Source organism: Carlito syrichta, unplaced genomic scaffold (genome assembly GCF_000164805.1).
Source record: "Carlito syrichta isolate Samal-C Ts95f unplaced genomic scaffold, Tarsius_syrichta-2.0.1 Scaffold314346, whole genome shotgun sequence".
NCBI lineage: Eukaryota > Metazoa > Chordata > Mammalia > Primates > Tarsiidae > Carlito > Carlito syrichta.
The window spans coordinates 1-14,100 of NW_007258442.1; the positions used below are offsets into that span (position 1 = coordinate 1).

At 33.6% G+C, this 14,100-nt stretch overlaps 1 protein-coding gene across 2 annotated transcripts in view; it reads left to right on the plus strand.

The window, feature by feature from the left end:
• Window positions 1–5,827: 5,827 nt before the first annotated feature.
• KCNT2 (potassium sodium-activated channel subfamily T member 2) overlaps window positions 5,828–14,100 on the plus strand; it is a 296,411-nt gene continuing 288,138 nt past the window's right edge. For both annotated transcript variants that reach the window (XM_008071505.2, XM_021719277.1), the window contains exons 1-2: window positions 5,828–5,871; window positions 8,776–8,835. The gene's annotated coding sequence lies outside the window, so the exon portion shown is untranslated. The remainder of the gene's footprint in view (window positions 5,872–8,775; window positions 8,836–14,100) is intronic.

Below are 14,100 nucleotides of genomic sequence, written 5' to 3' on the forward strand. Positions count from 1 at the left end.
TTATACTATTAACCTATTATGACTTAACGTAATACCTTATAACTCAGTTAAAACTTATTCTTAAAACTACCAAACTTTACTATAATTCATATGAGTTTCATATGTCTAAACTTTAATTTTTATATAATCTAATGATTGACCTTTAACACTATGCTATATCCTATTAAGCTAATACCTCATCATTAATTCTTTTATAAATCGTGTAGTAACTATTATATTTGAATAATGTAGCAAAAGGAAACAAAACAGCAAGCATAAATTTACGCAACTATGAGTGTATATGTATATATTTTATCCTAACAAGTCTACTCTAAAAATCAAATAGTAGCTGTCACACTTTTGAACAAGGAAATGCATGGCTGCCATGATGGTGGCCATGGGCTGAAACAGACAGAGTTTCGGTAATTAACGAAACAAAAGAAAACAGTTCTGCCTGGCTAGGGGCAGGGCAACAAAACTATTTAGTTTCTAATCTTAGCCCTAGGGGAAACTGCTTTCGGGAACAAAAGCTGACTACCCAGTCTACCAGGAAATAGAAGTTAAAAAATATCTAGAAAGAAGTAAAACTTAGAAAGACAGAGAAAAATAATTCTGCTGTGCACTTTCCATCAGGCATATTGATATTTACTTATAAGTTTTACTGCCATATATGCACTGGTCACTAATCACACGCCAATATTATAGGTATAACTGTTATCCTACGTCAGAGGCGATCTTCCTGATGGGCCTTTACAGGCCTCAGCCATGTAGCTATAGATGTTGGCTCCCAACAGATAGCCAAACACAATAGGATTTGGCACCATTTACTGAGATGTAAAAAAGTGAAAGAGGACCATTATTTGGGCGAAACATCACTGATTTGGATTTGAAAAATTGAAGATGCAAGTTAGCAAGGTAGATACCGCATTCTGGAACTTGAGAGTATTTTAGTCTAATATGCTAGGTAGTTTCTTTGAATAATCTTTTAAAATTTTGTCATTCTTTCTTCAAAAGGATTTTAATGAGTTGACTGTTTTTTGTTATGTTACATTTTACTAAACAGAAAATGACTTAGGCATTAGAAAAGACACTTACTACTATGGGTCTCCTCTCAGATTTCATAACTACAGGAGGTGACAAAAAATGTATACACATTTTTTCTTTATTTTAAATATGTGGGGTATAAGTCAGGGTTAAGTATGCAAATGTTCATGATGCAGGTACCTTTGTTGATAAGGTGTGCCCCTCCTCCCCTGGCAGTTTCCTACTGCTGCCAAACCCGCCCCCGCAAACCCCTGGCAGTTTCCCACTACTGCTAATCCCAATAGTATTCTGATAGTTGTTCAAAGTCCACTTATGAGTGAGAACATGTGATACTCAGTTCTTTGTTTTGTGATAGATCACTCAGTATTACAGACTCTAAGTCCATCCAAGTTACTGCGAAGATCATAATTTTGTCCTTCTTTATGGCTTTGTAATATTCCATCATGTATTTGTACCACATTTTTTAAATCTAGTCTTGTTTCAATGGACAGTACAGTTGATTCTATGTTTTTGACATTGTTAATAATGCTACAATAAATATACGTGTACAGGTATCTTTTTCATAGAGTGATTTGAGTTCCTCTGGCAATATTCCCAGGGGTATTGCAGGGTTGTATGGAAGGTTGATTTTTAGATCTTTTAGGAATCACCAAAGTGTTTTCCACAGAAGTTGTACTAGTTTGCACTCCCACCAATGGTGTAGAAGTGTTCCCTTTTCCTCTCATCCTCTCCAGCTTCTGCTGTTGTTTGAATTATTGATGATGGCCATTCTGACTGGAGTTAGGTGGTATCTCAGTGTGGTTTTAATTTGCACTTATTTGATGAACATTTTTTCATGTATCTGTTGGTTGCTCGTATATCTTCTTTTGAGAAGTGGTCATTCATATCTTTTGCCCACTTTGTAATAAGGCTGTTTGTTTTTTTCCTTTCGGCACATTTGAGTTCCTTGTAGATCCTGAATGTTAGACCTTTGTCAGATATACAGTTAGCAAATATTTTTTCCCAGTCTGTCGGCTGTCTCCTCACTCTCTCGATGGTTTCTTTGGCTTTGCAGAAGCTTGTCAGTTTGATGAGGTCCCACTTGTCTGTCTTATCTCTTATGACATGGGCACTTTTGATAAGGAATTGATTGCCAGTTCCAATTTCCATAAGGATGTCTCCTGCATTTTCTAAAGTTCTTATAGTATGAGGTTTTATGTTCAGGTCTTTGATCAATTTAGAGTTGATTTTTGAGTATGATCATGGGAGTTTTGTTTTAATCTTCTGCAAATGATCAGCCTGTTTTTGCATCACGGTTTACTGAATAGGTTCTCCTCTCCCCAGTGGTTGGTGGTGGAGGCTTTTGAGAAATGGAGGTTTTGTTTCTGGAATCTCTATCCTGTTCCATTAGTCTATATGCCTGTTCTTGTACCAATACCAGGTTGTTTTGATTATTGTAGCTTTACAATAAAGTTTAAAACCTGGGAATGTGATACCTCACGTTTTTGTTTTGTATTTTTCCTGAGGATTGTTTTGGCTATTTGTGGTTGTTTATGTTTCCCTATGAATTCCTGTGTTGTCATTTCCAAGTCCGAGAAGAATGCTACTGGTAATTTAATGGGTATTGCATGGAATCTGTAGATTGTTTTGGGTAAGATGGACATCTAACTGTTGATTCTTCCAATCCATGAGCTTGGAATATTTTTCCATTTGTTTGTGTCATCTTTGATTTCTTTGAGCAGTGTTTTGTAGTTTTCATTGTAAAGGCCTTTCACTTCCCTAGTTAGGAAGATGCCAAAGTATTTCTTTTGTGTGTGTGTGTGACTGTTTTGAATAGGATTATGCTTTTTATTTGGGTTTCTGTTTGTTTATTGGTGGTGTATAGGAATGTGAGTGTCTTTTGCACATTTATTTTATACCCCGAGTCTTTGCCAAAGTTCTTTATCAGTGCAAAGAGGTTTTTGACATATTCTCTTTGGTTTTCGAGGAGTAGAATCATGTCAGCTTCAAAGAGGGATAACTTGACTTCCTCTTTTCCTATCTGGATACCTCTGATTTCCTTCTCGTGTCTGATTGCTCTAGCTAGGACTTCCAGTACTACGTTGAACAGGAGGGTTGTGAGTGGGCATCCTTATCTTTTTCCAGTGTTCAGGGGAAATGGTTCCAATTTCTGTCTATTTAGCAGTATGTTGACTGTGGGTTTCTCATAGATGGCTCTTACCATTTTGGGGTGTGGTCCATCTATGCCTAGATGTCCAAGTGCTTTTGTCAAGAAGGGGTGCTGGATTTTATCGAATGCTTTTTCCATGTCTAATGATATAATCATGTGGTTTTTGCTTTTACATATGTTGATGTATTTAATTACGTTTATGGTCTTCCAGATGTTGAACCAGCCTTGCATCCAGGGGATGAAGCCTACTTGGTCATGGTGGATGATTTTTGAGATGTGTTGTTGGATCTAGTTTGCTATGATCCTATTGAGAATTTTAGCATCTATGTTCATTAAGGTTATTGGCCTGTAGTTCTCTTTCTTTGTTGAATCTTTTCCTGGTTTGAGTATCAATGTGATATTAGCTTCATAAAATGATTTGGGAAGAGTTCCATCTTTCTTGATTGCCTGGAATTCTTTCAATAGGATTTGTATCAGCTCCTCCTTTTATGTTTTGGAGAATTCTGCTGGAAAGCCATTTGGACCAGGGTTATTTTTTTGTAGATAGTTTACTTTTGACGTAGTTGATTTCCTGGTTTTTTATTGGTCTATTTGTTGTCTCGATTTCTTCCTATTTCAACCTGTGATTGTTGTGTGATGTCAGATCCATTTCATTTAGATTTTCAGGTTTGTTTCCATACAGGTGTACATTGTAATCTCTGATAATCTTTTGTATTTCTTCAGGGTCAGATGTGATCCTGTGAGTTTATTTGAGCTTTTTATCTCTTTTTTGTGGTCAATCTAGCCAGGGGTCTGCCAATTTTATTTATCCTTTCAAAGAACCAGCTTTTAGTTTCATTGATTTTTTGTATTATATTTTTGTCTTCTTATGCCCTAAATTTGGGCCTTTATTTTGGTGATCTGGATTCTTCTGCTGAAGTTAGGGTTTGGTGGACTTGCTTTTCCAGCTTCCTCAGGTGATTTGTTAGGCTGTTAATTTCGGATCTTTCCATATTCTTCATGTGTGTTTGTAGATATATTAATTCCCCTCTTAGTACTGCCTTCATGGCATCCTGGAGATTTTGGTAAGATGTTTCTTTGTTTTCATTTGTTTCTAGAAATGTTTTCATCTCTGTTTTGTTTTCTGTGTTGACCCAGGAGTTGTTCAGTATTATGCTGTCTAGTGTCCACATCTTTGTGGGTTTTGGGGGAACTTTGTTGGTGTTGATAATTTATTTTTATTTCTCTATGGTCTGAAAAGGTGCCTGGCAGTATTTCAATCTTATGACATTTGTTTATACTTGATTTATATCCGAGGATGTGGTCAATCTTAGAGTATATTCAATGTAGTGATGAGTATAATGTATATTCCATGGCTGCTGAGTGGAGTGTTCGGTAGGTATCAATTAAGTCCATTTGGTCAAACATCGCATAAAGGTTCTGGATCTCCTTGTTGATTTTTTTGTACTGATGATCTGTCTAGAGTTGTTAGTGGGGTATGTAAGTCTCTAGCTATGATAGTGTTAGAGTCAGTGTCTTTTTTTCATTTACCTATAAGATGCTTTATAAAAGTTGGTGCTTCTATGTTGGTTGCATATATGTTTAGGGTGGATAGTTCTTGTTGATGGATTGAACCATTTATTATTATGTAGTGACCTTCCATATCTCTTAACACATGTTAAGAGATTTTATCTGTGTGTTACTTTATGAAGTTGAATTAAATATGCAGCAATGTGTAGTATGACATTTGTTCAACTGTGTTTCCACCATTTTCTTTGTCCTGCCTGTTGCATGGTGACACTAGCATTCATTTGATTAATGCTCTCATACATCATACTTAAAATGTGCATTCATGTTTTTAGCACCCCCTGTATAAACAGTGAGTTGATTTCGTTTGTATGGGGGGATTATTTCTATTGGGAGGGCATGAAAAATAACTATTTTTATCTTTCCCTGAGTAGGTTGTATTGCTGTGAGTGACTCTCATTTGAATCAATTATTTATGGAATGATGCAGAATCAATAAGGTCTAAGTTGTGCAAAATTAGAATTAGCTGGACATGGAAAGTGTTATGATGTTATTTGCAAAGCATAAGACTTTCTTAACATCAGGAAACATATTGTTTTAGAAATATTTAAAAACAGTCACTCCTTGTCTAGTCTAATGTTCTATGCTCATCCTGGTCAGAGTTATTTTTGCCCCAGTGGCATGTTAAATATTTTATAAATATTAAAATCTGAAATATTATTGTGTTGTACACTGTTACTGATTTTATTTTGATGATTTATACTGTTGAGTGTGTATTTCCTAAATATTTATACTTAAAAAAATAACAAAAACATAGGATTTACAGAAGACCCTTAAGTAACTTTACAGCCAAGAATTATCTAATAAGGTGTTTGAGGTTTTTTTGCCCTTCCATATCATTCTTTAAATAATGTTCCATCATATTTCAATTCATTAACAATGACTGAAAATGAAATTTAAAATATTTTTACTGGAATAGTAATGAGTATTAACAAAAAGAAAATACAAACAGCTATGTTTTTATGTTAATGTAATACTTGGTGCTTTTAAGCATTATTTTAATATTTCAAATTTTAATTGAATTTTAAATGCAAATGGATTTTTCACATTTTTAAAAAACTAACATTTATCATTCTTTTTATAGGTCTCATATCTTTTGGGTGAACAGAAGTCTACCTTTGTGGGGCTTACAGGTTATGTACAATTTTGTTTTATCCTTATGTTTCTGGGTCTATTCATAGATCACAGAGAAATACTATTGAAGAGAAAGCTGCTGATAGTCAATATGAGTCTGTCTTTCTGCCTGATTAATCTCCATGCACATCTGAGACTAAAATTTCTTTTTCTTCTCAGTTGCCTGAACACTGCATCTGAGAATTTCCTGGTGATCAGGATTAGATTTTAAGGAGCTTTTGAGAATGTGGAGAAAACTGAAGTAAACTAGTGTTTTAAGACTCCACAAGATTTTCCAAATTAATTATTCCTGCTATATAATGTATATATACATTAATTATTCCTGCTTTATAATTCCTTTAAAATTAATCCAAGCTGATAACATTTGCTTCTTATATCCTCAGTGTCTGTAGTATAGTAGAATCTCAATAAATAATTGTTAAATGAATGAACAAATGAAAGACTGACTCATATCACCAATAGTAAGAGCTTACTTAGTTCCTAAGCAATTAATCTTATAAATAAAGCAAAGAGTATGCCCTCTCATAAATAGAGTCCTTGAGAAAGAGTAATGAAATATGAGAGAGAACAGCATATCTGAATTAAATTATTGAAGTATTCCCTATAGACCCTGATACCTCTTCTGTTTTTTTTCCTTCTGTTTTTCTACTGGATTTCAGGCCCAGAGAACTGTATACATCTCTATTTCCTTTCTCTCTGTTTAGTTCCCACAGATTCTTTTTATCATCTGTTAATTTTTAAAGTACACATTAAATTGAAGAATACGATCACCAACATGAAAAAAAATTAGAGGTTGGAAGACAATTGAGTCTGGAGGAAAGAGGAAAAACTTTCATTTGTATAAATTTAATGGGTACACTTGCAATTTTGTTCCAAGGATATTTGAGTTGTGGTGAAGTTCAGGCGTTTAGTGTATCCATCACCAGAAAGTACCCATTAAGCACTTTGTCATCACTCACCCATTACTCACCACCCTCTCACCAGTCTAAGTCTCCAGTGGCTGTCATTCCACACTCTGCCTTTAAGAGTCATGATAGCCCGGCTCGGTGGCTCAGCCTGTAATCCTGCACCTTTGGGAGCCTGAGGTGCGTGGATTGCCTGAGCCCGCGGGTTCCAGTACCGCCTGGGCAACTTGGTGAGACCTCATCTCTACAATAAATCAAAAACTAGCTGGGCGTGGTAGCGCGTGCCTGTAGTTCCGGCTACTCGGAAGGCTGAGGCGGAAGGATCGCCGGAGCCCAGCGGGTCGAGGCTGCGGGGGCCGGGAGCGGCCACTGCACTCCAGTCTGGGTGACAGAGTGAGACTCCAACTCAAAAAAAAAAAAGTCATGATGATTGTGAAGTCTGTACATTTTATGTGTGATAATGAATTATTTTAAGCTTATATGCAGTGTGATGATAACTATGAAATCAAGTTTTTATTATGTCTAGAGAGTTCATGTTTTGTTTAGATGTTTAGGTTATTTTTTACACTGACTTTTTGCAGTGTGTAACCGTAATTAATACAAAACTTTAAAAATATTAAAGTGTTCATTAAAATGTATTTTAATCTCTGAGTTCCATTTTATGCTATTCTTTAGTTAAATGCACATTTAAAGTAAGCAAAAAAAAGTAAATTAATATATTGTGAATAGTCATTATCTTGAAATACATTTTGATGTATTTAAATTGCTTTTATTTAATAGTGATATTTTAAAATAGTAATAATACTCATTTTTAGATAGTATTTTGAATAACATGATAAAAATGTTTTAGAGATCATCTATTATTATGTACCTCTAGAAAAAGGCATGGATGATTATGATTTGAAAATGAAAGATATTTGAATTTTCTATCTTAATAATACCCGGCTACTACATACACCTCTGAATATATTTTACTTCCACTGCTATGTATTTGTCATTTTGTTGTTGTTGTTCTTGTGTTGTAATATTCACTTAAATTCAGTTTTATTCCAACAAGAGACAAAATATAATCTCTAGGGTTTCTGTCAATCCCATTGTCTTAAGCCTCAGAAACCTATAAACATATATATGTGTATTTATCTGAATCATTTTCTGGTTATGTGTGTATAATTGATTTTATTTATCTATCTTAAGTACTTAGAGTACTTAAAACAGAAATATTTCATTATCTTTTCTAGTCACTTTTTCTGTTGCAATGATATATTTTTTGGTAGTGAAACAATAGAAATTGTACTTCTGGTAGATTTTATAAAGAAAGATAGAAGCATGTTTAGAAGATGCAGTACTAGCACATCCATGTGCATAAGGGAAATTGATTATGAAGTTCATTCAAATAAAATCTGAAAGTAACTTGGAGTACTAGTATTGTCTATTTTGTTTAGTGTTCAAGTATGTTGAATTTTTACTTTGTTTAGGTGGGTGATAAGATTGGATATATTATTCAACTGAAACTTTTATTTGATTTTCTGTATTTTCTGAAGGAAAATGCTGACTTTTGTAGATGATGTTGCTGAGGAAAAGGCAATTATTTGTGGTGGGCAGTTTTTGTGGTTGTTATGCATCAGGAAAATACACCTAGAGGCACCTGTTCTTTATGTATCATGTAAACACCTGTCAATCTTGAGTATTCTTATCATATATTTATATTTTGAATAAAAAATAAAATGATTTATTAAGGAGTATTAGAAGTTATAGAAACAAAGCTATAGTGCAAGGGATGGCAAACTATGGCCTGCAGCCTGCTGCCTACTAATAGAAGTCAAAATGCTAACAGATATTTCCTATAGTATATGTACATGTGATGCAAATATATATGATGTCTATATATATACACATATATGATTACATACAATTATTTATTTAGTGTTAATAATATAACCATGAATATGCATTTTAATTTTGTTTCATTTTCTCATTAAGTTACCATTTTTATTTTAGGTTTCAGTGGCATTGATAAGTCTATTTGAAACAATACTACTTGGCTATCTTAGTTATAAGGTAAGTTATTTTAATTAGCAGTGTTCTGCTAATAAAACACATTGCTAGCATTTACTCAGTATTCCTCTGTTTATAACTTGTACTTGGGGATAAGGTGGGCTCTTCTTAAACCACCTTAATTACTTTTAATCTCTTTTTAGGTGATAAAAAGCTGTAGTAATATAGTAATGTTTTCCTTGATGATTTAAAAATGCTTCACTAGCTCCTATGGGTTCACTTACCCATTATATGCATGCTTATATATAAGTGAGGCAAGCAAATGGCTTTTTATTGGTCTCAACCTTTTTTTTCTTTTTCCCTTTTTTTTTTTGGATAAAGAGTATTGAGAGAGCAAAAATATATCCATTAGGAATTATTTTAATAATTTTAAAGAATTTGGTAAAGCTTTGTTTGGCTAATACAATTTAACAAGTATTTACTTAGCTCCTATTTGATGAGATCTCTACACTTTGCGTGGTTCTGTTCTCAAAGACTTTGCAATCAAGAAAGGGAGAAATTATTTAGACAGCAATAATACAAGGCAGACTATTAGGAATACTTTCAGTGAAGTACAAAGAAAATACCAGGGGTTTCAAAAAAGAGAGGTCATATCATGGGATGAAAAACAAATACTTGACTGATTCAGATGAGTTCTTGAATCATAGTTATTTCAACAAAACAATATGAAAACACTGCACTTAGGGACTGATAGAATTAGCAAAGGCAGGTAAAGGAGAGACTGTACCTATAAAATGGAGGGATAATAAATATGTTTAGCTAGAATATGGAAACATTGTATAGCAGCATATAATTTTTAAGTTGTTGGTAGATAATTAACATGAGATTTCTAACTGAAATTCAGCTTTAGGTATATTAGTTCAAATCTCTGTAGTACAGGTCAAAGAAACATTAAGGAGCAGTTCATGTACTCAGTTAAGACATGTTGCAGTATGAAAGGAAAACCAATTTTGAATTTTTGCTTGGGTGAAGAAAGTTGCTAGCTTTGATGAAAGATTAATTACGAAGATAGATCTAAAGAAGTTACCAGCTGATAGGCTGAGATAGTGAAGAGAAGGACATTCATAGCATTCTAATATTTTCTCAGTTTGAATGACTGGAAATATGGTAGTAAAACTAAGACACTATTATATTGAGAAAAAAAATTAGATTGGGGCCCAGATAGATGAATTTTGGATTTGGTTTTGAATTTGAAGTTCTGGCGGACAAACAAAGATATGGCATGCAGAACACTGAGAATGAGGATCTGGAACTTTTGAGAAAGAGATTTATTAAAAGTTGGCAATCATTTTAACAGAGATGGTAAAGGAAACCCTGAAAGTCTATCATGCATGCGTTAATTACCAAAGAGGAAGCTAAGATTCATGCTGATGAAGATGCTTATATTGTGGGTTTGGGATGAAGAACACAGCAATCAGGAAAGACAGAAGGATAGACAAGGATGTTAGAAAGTCGTTGGAATGATTGAATATCACATATCACTAATTTTTGTTAACGGTTTCTTCAACAACTGTCCTCAAGGTTATTATGTTTTTGGAGAAATCCTTACCTAGCATATCAATTTCTTTGTCGCTTTTTTAAACATATAATTTTGAAGATGACATTCTTCAGAGAGTGAGAAAACTTTCAATCAGGAAAGAGAATAATAGACAAGGATGTTAGAAAGTCATTGGAATGATTTATTTAATATCATATATCACTAATTTTTGTTAATGGTTTCTTTAGCAACTGTACTCAAGGTTATGTTTTTGGAGGAATTCTTACCTAGCATATCAATTTTTTTCTCACTTTTTAAAACATAGAATTTTGAAGATGACATTCTTCAGGGAGGAAGAAACTTTTTCTAAACTCACCTTTTTCTCAGGCTCAATATTTTTTCCTTTTAAATTCTCATTACTTCTATCTAAAGAGGATAATATGAATTTATACGAAGGTAGATTTATGAATAAGAAAGTGTAGAAATAAAAGAATAACAGCTTCCAAAAAATAAACACAGATTAAATATTAGCAGAAGAAATAGGATGTTAGAAATGTCTAAGAAAGAAAAGTGTTACATGAAAGCATGTGAATTCTAGCAACTATAAGAAGCTTAGCAAAGTCCGTTGCATTTAGAAAATAGATTATTTCCTATTTACCTATAAGAGACCAGTTATCATGGAGTACAGATATGAGTGATAATTATTAAATGGAGAATATTGTTTGACTGGAGCAGGAGCTGACTATAAGTAATAAGATGAAGCAAGGAAGACTGCCTTATGATAAAAAACATCTACATTTTCTAAAGAAGAGAGAAGTTAGAAGGGAAGTGAGAAGTATGAAGAATGAAGCAAAGTTTATGTGTAAGAATAAAGTAGAATAGAAACGTGAGATGTAATGACTTAGCTTTGCAAAATTATCCATTTCCTGAGTACAGAATATGGAAGGTGGTACATGAAAGAATAATTTTAAGCTAGAGAAGTGAAATAAAAATGCTTACAAATGGTAGTCACACATCCCTAAATCCCTAAATTATCTAGAAAATACTAAATTCAGTGATAAGCAGTATAAAATAAGATATCGAGGAAGGGTATTGTAATGGTTCATTAGCATATCTCCTTGTCAAGATAAGTGCTCTATAAATACGAACTGGTTGGCAAATCTGGATTTTGGATAGCTAGAAAAAGAAAGCAAAATAAACATCAAATAAATTAATATCTCAGATTTTGTCTTCAAAGTTCTTTAACATGCAAGTATGTGATGAATATTGACTGCATTACAGAAAAAGTGAAACTTTAAACAGTTAGGAATATGAGTTTTTGAGCAAATTAGTTATATCTATTCCACTAGTACAAGAGTATTACAGTAATATAACATGACCAAAATATTTATCTTCATCTGTGGATGTTTTTGCTCCAACTTCTGGCTAAAAAGAAATATGAAGTTAACTGTGGTGTTTGCTAATAGAGCTTTTAGCCCTAATTTAGAAAGTAATTGTAAAAACACACACAGGGCCGGGTTCGGTGGCTCAGTCTGCAATCCCAGCACTTTGAGAGGCCGAGGGGAGAGGATTGCCTGAGCCCGTGGGTTTGAGACCCGCCCGGGCAACTTGGCGAGACCTTGTCTCTACAATAAATCAAAAAATTAGCGGGGTGTGGTAGCGCACGCCTGTAGTTCCAGCTACTTGGAAGGCTGAGGTGGAAGGATTGCCGGAGCCCAGCGGGTTGAGGCTGCGGTGGCCGGGAGCGGCCACTGCCCTCCAGTCTGGGTGACAGAGTGAGACTCCAACTCAGAAAAAAAAAAAAAAAAAAACACACACACACACGGTTCATGATAATTTTCCATTACAATCATATGATGATGATATTTATAATTCATTACATCCTCTCATTTATAAAATGAGAGAAGAACATGATAAGATCCATGCAGTGCTAGGTGATATATAAAATTTCCATTTTGATTCTCATAAGCATTAATGGTTTACATGGAGAAAACATAGATGGTAGTTAAATCCAATATGTTACAAGGGAAGCAGAAATAATAAAAAAGAGTTATGTGACAGTAGGATAGGCTGCTGTTAATTATCTTTTTTTCTGCTCATAAATTTAGTTAAATTCATGACCCCTTCAATAGAATATTGGATAATTTTTTGGAATGAATACGTTAAGTAATTGGTAACTATTTATGTTCTATAAATAAGGCACATTTGTATAGTACAATCTAAAATTTACTCCTTTCATCATCTTAGATCTTTGGAAATATAATAGTCAGACATTCCGAAATATATATTGCATTGCATTAGAAATTGTATCTATTCTTGATATTATTTAATACTTACATTTCTGAAATAGCAATACTAATAACAAGTTAGCATGTCCTTTTCTTATATTTTTTACATATGTATATAGGTATATGCTTATATATACAATAAGTGTATATTCAATATTCAATATTCTAATTTACACAATGCACCATTTACACTTAATGCACCATTATGCAAACACTTTAAAATTATTGAAATTAGACATTCTAAGATAAGCATAACTAAATACTTAACAAATAAAACAGTTTAACTCCCACAGAAACTGCAATTATTGAAAACCAAAAGTTAATAAGTTAAAGTGAAATTTAGCAAAAACTCTTAAAAATACATGTTGAGGTTAGCAGATCATGAATTAAAATTCATGACATCAATTTATATTGTCTTCTACCATACAGAAGCACAGGTCAGTGCTCAACCATTATTCTGTTCATGTTTATGATTAGTTGGCAAAATAACCATAGTTATTATTATTTTGTCACCATAAATATCCTTTAATTCTTTATCAACTACTTTCAAAACAGAACTCTATTTATACACACACATTCATCCAAACAAAAAAATACCCCAGCACAACAAAGTTTACTATACCTAGAAACCTGTTGCTAAAGCTGTGCTTCTTCTATAATCACTTTACCAAAAAAAGGAACAAAAAGAAATTTTGAAAATGTAATGTCATGCAGGCTTATTTCTAGAAAAGAACAAAGGATTTAGTCTAAGACTCCTACTATGCTTAAAAAACTGCTGATTTTGCTTATCTTACTCTAAAAATGTTAAATGTAAATATTGTCGAATTTACATTTAGAAATACAAAATAAGACTGCCTTAAGGATAATTCACTATTTAAAATTCATTAAAAGAAGACAAGTTACCAGCCCTTTTTGATAAATATTTTAGATATAATTATTTTTAGCATAAAAGATTAAAATATTTATATAAACTTCCTAGGTTTAAACTGGGCCAACAACAACAAAACAGTGATAACTCAAATTTTTTTCTTTTTGGAGTTGGAATCTCATTCTGTCTCCCAGACTGGAGTGCAGTGGCCGCTCCCGGCCACCACAGCCTCGACCTGCTGGGCTCTGGCGAAACTTCCGCCTCAGCCTTCTGAGTAGCTGGAATTACAGGCATGCGCTACCACGCTTGGCTAGTTTTTTGATTTATTGTAGAGATGAGGTCTTGCTGCCCAGGCGGGTCTCGAACCCGCGGGCTCAGGCAATCCACTCACCTCAGCCTTCCAAAGGCGTGGGATTACAGGCTGAGCCACCGAACCCAGCTCTCAAAATTTTTTAAGTACACTTAAGTTATTTAGATAATAGCTTTAGGTTTCCACTTTTCTTGATGATAAAAATAACCTGATACATTTAGAAAATCACATCTTTTTTTGCATTTTTATTGATTAAAAATTGTGTGTCCAGGCCAAATGTAGAATTGTTGGATGAATGCTTATTTATATTTCATTAAATTATGTC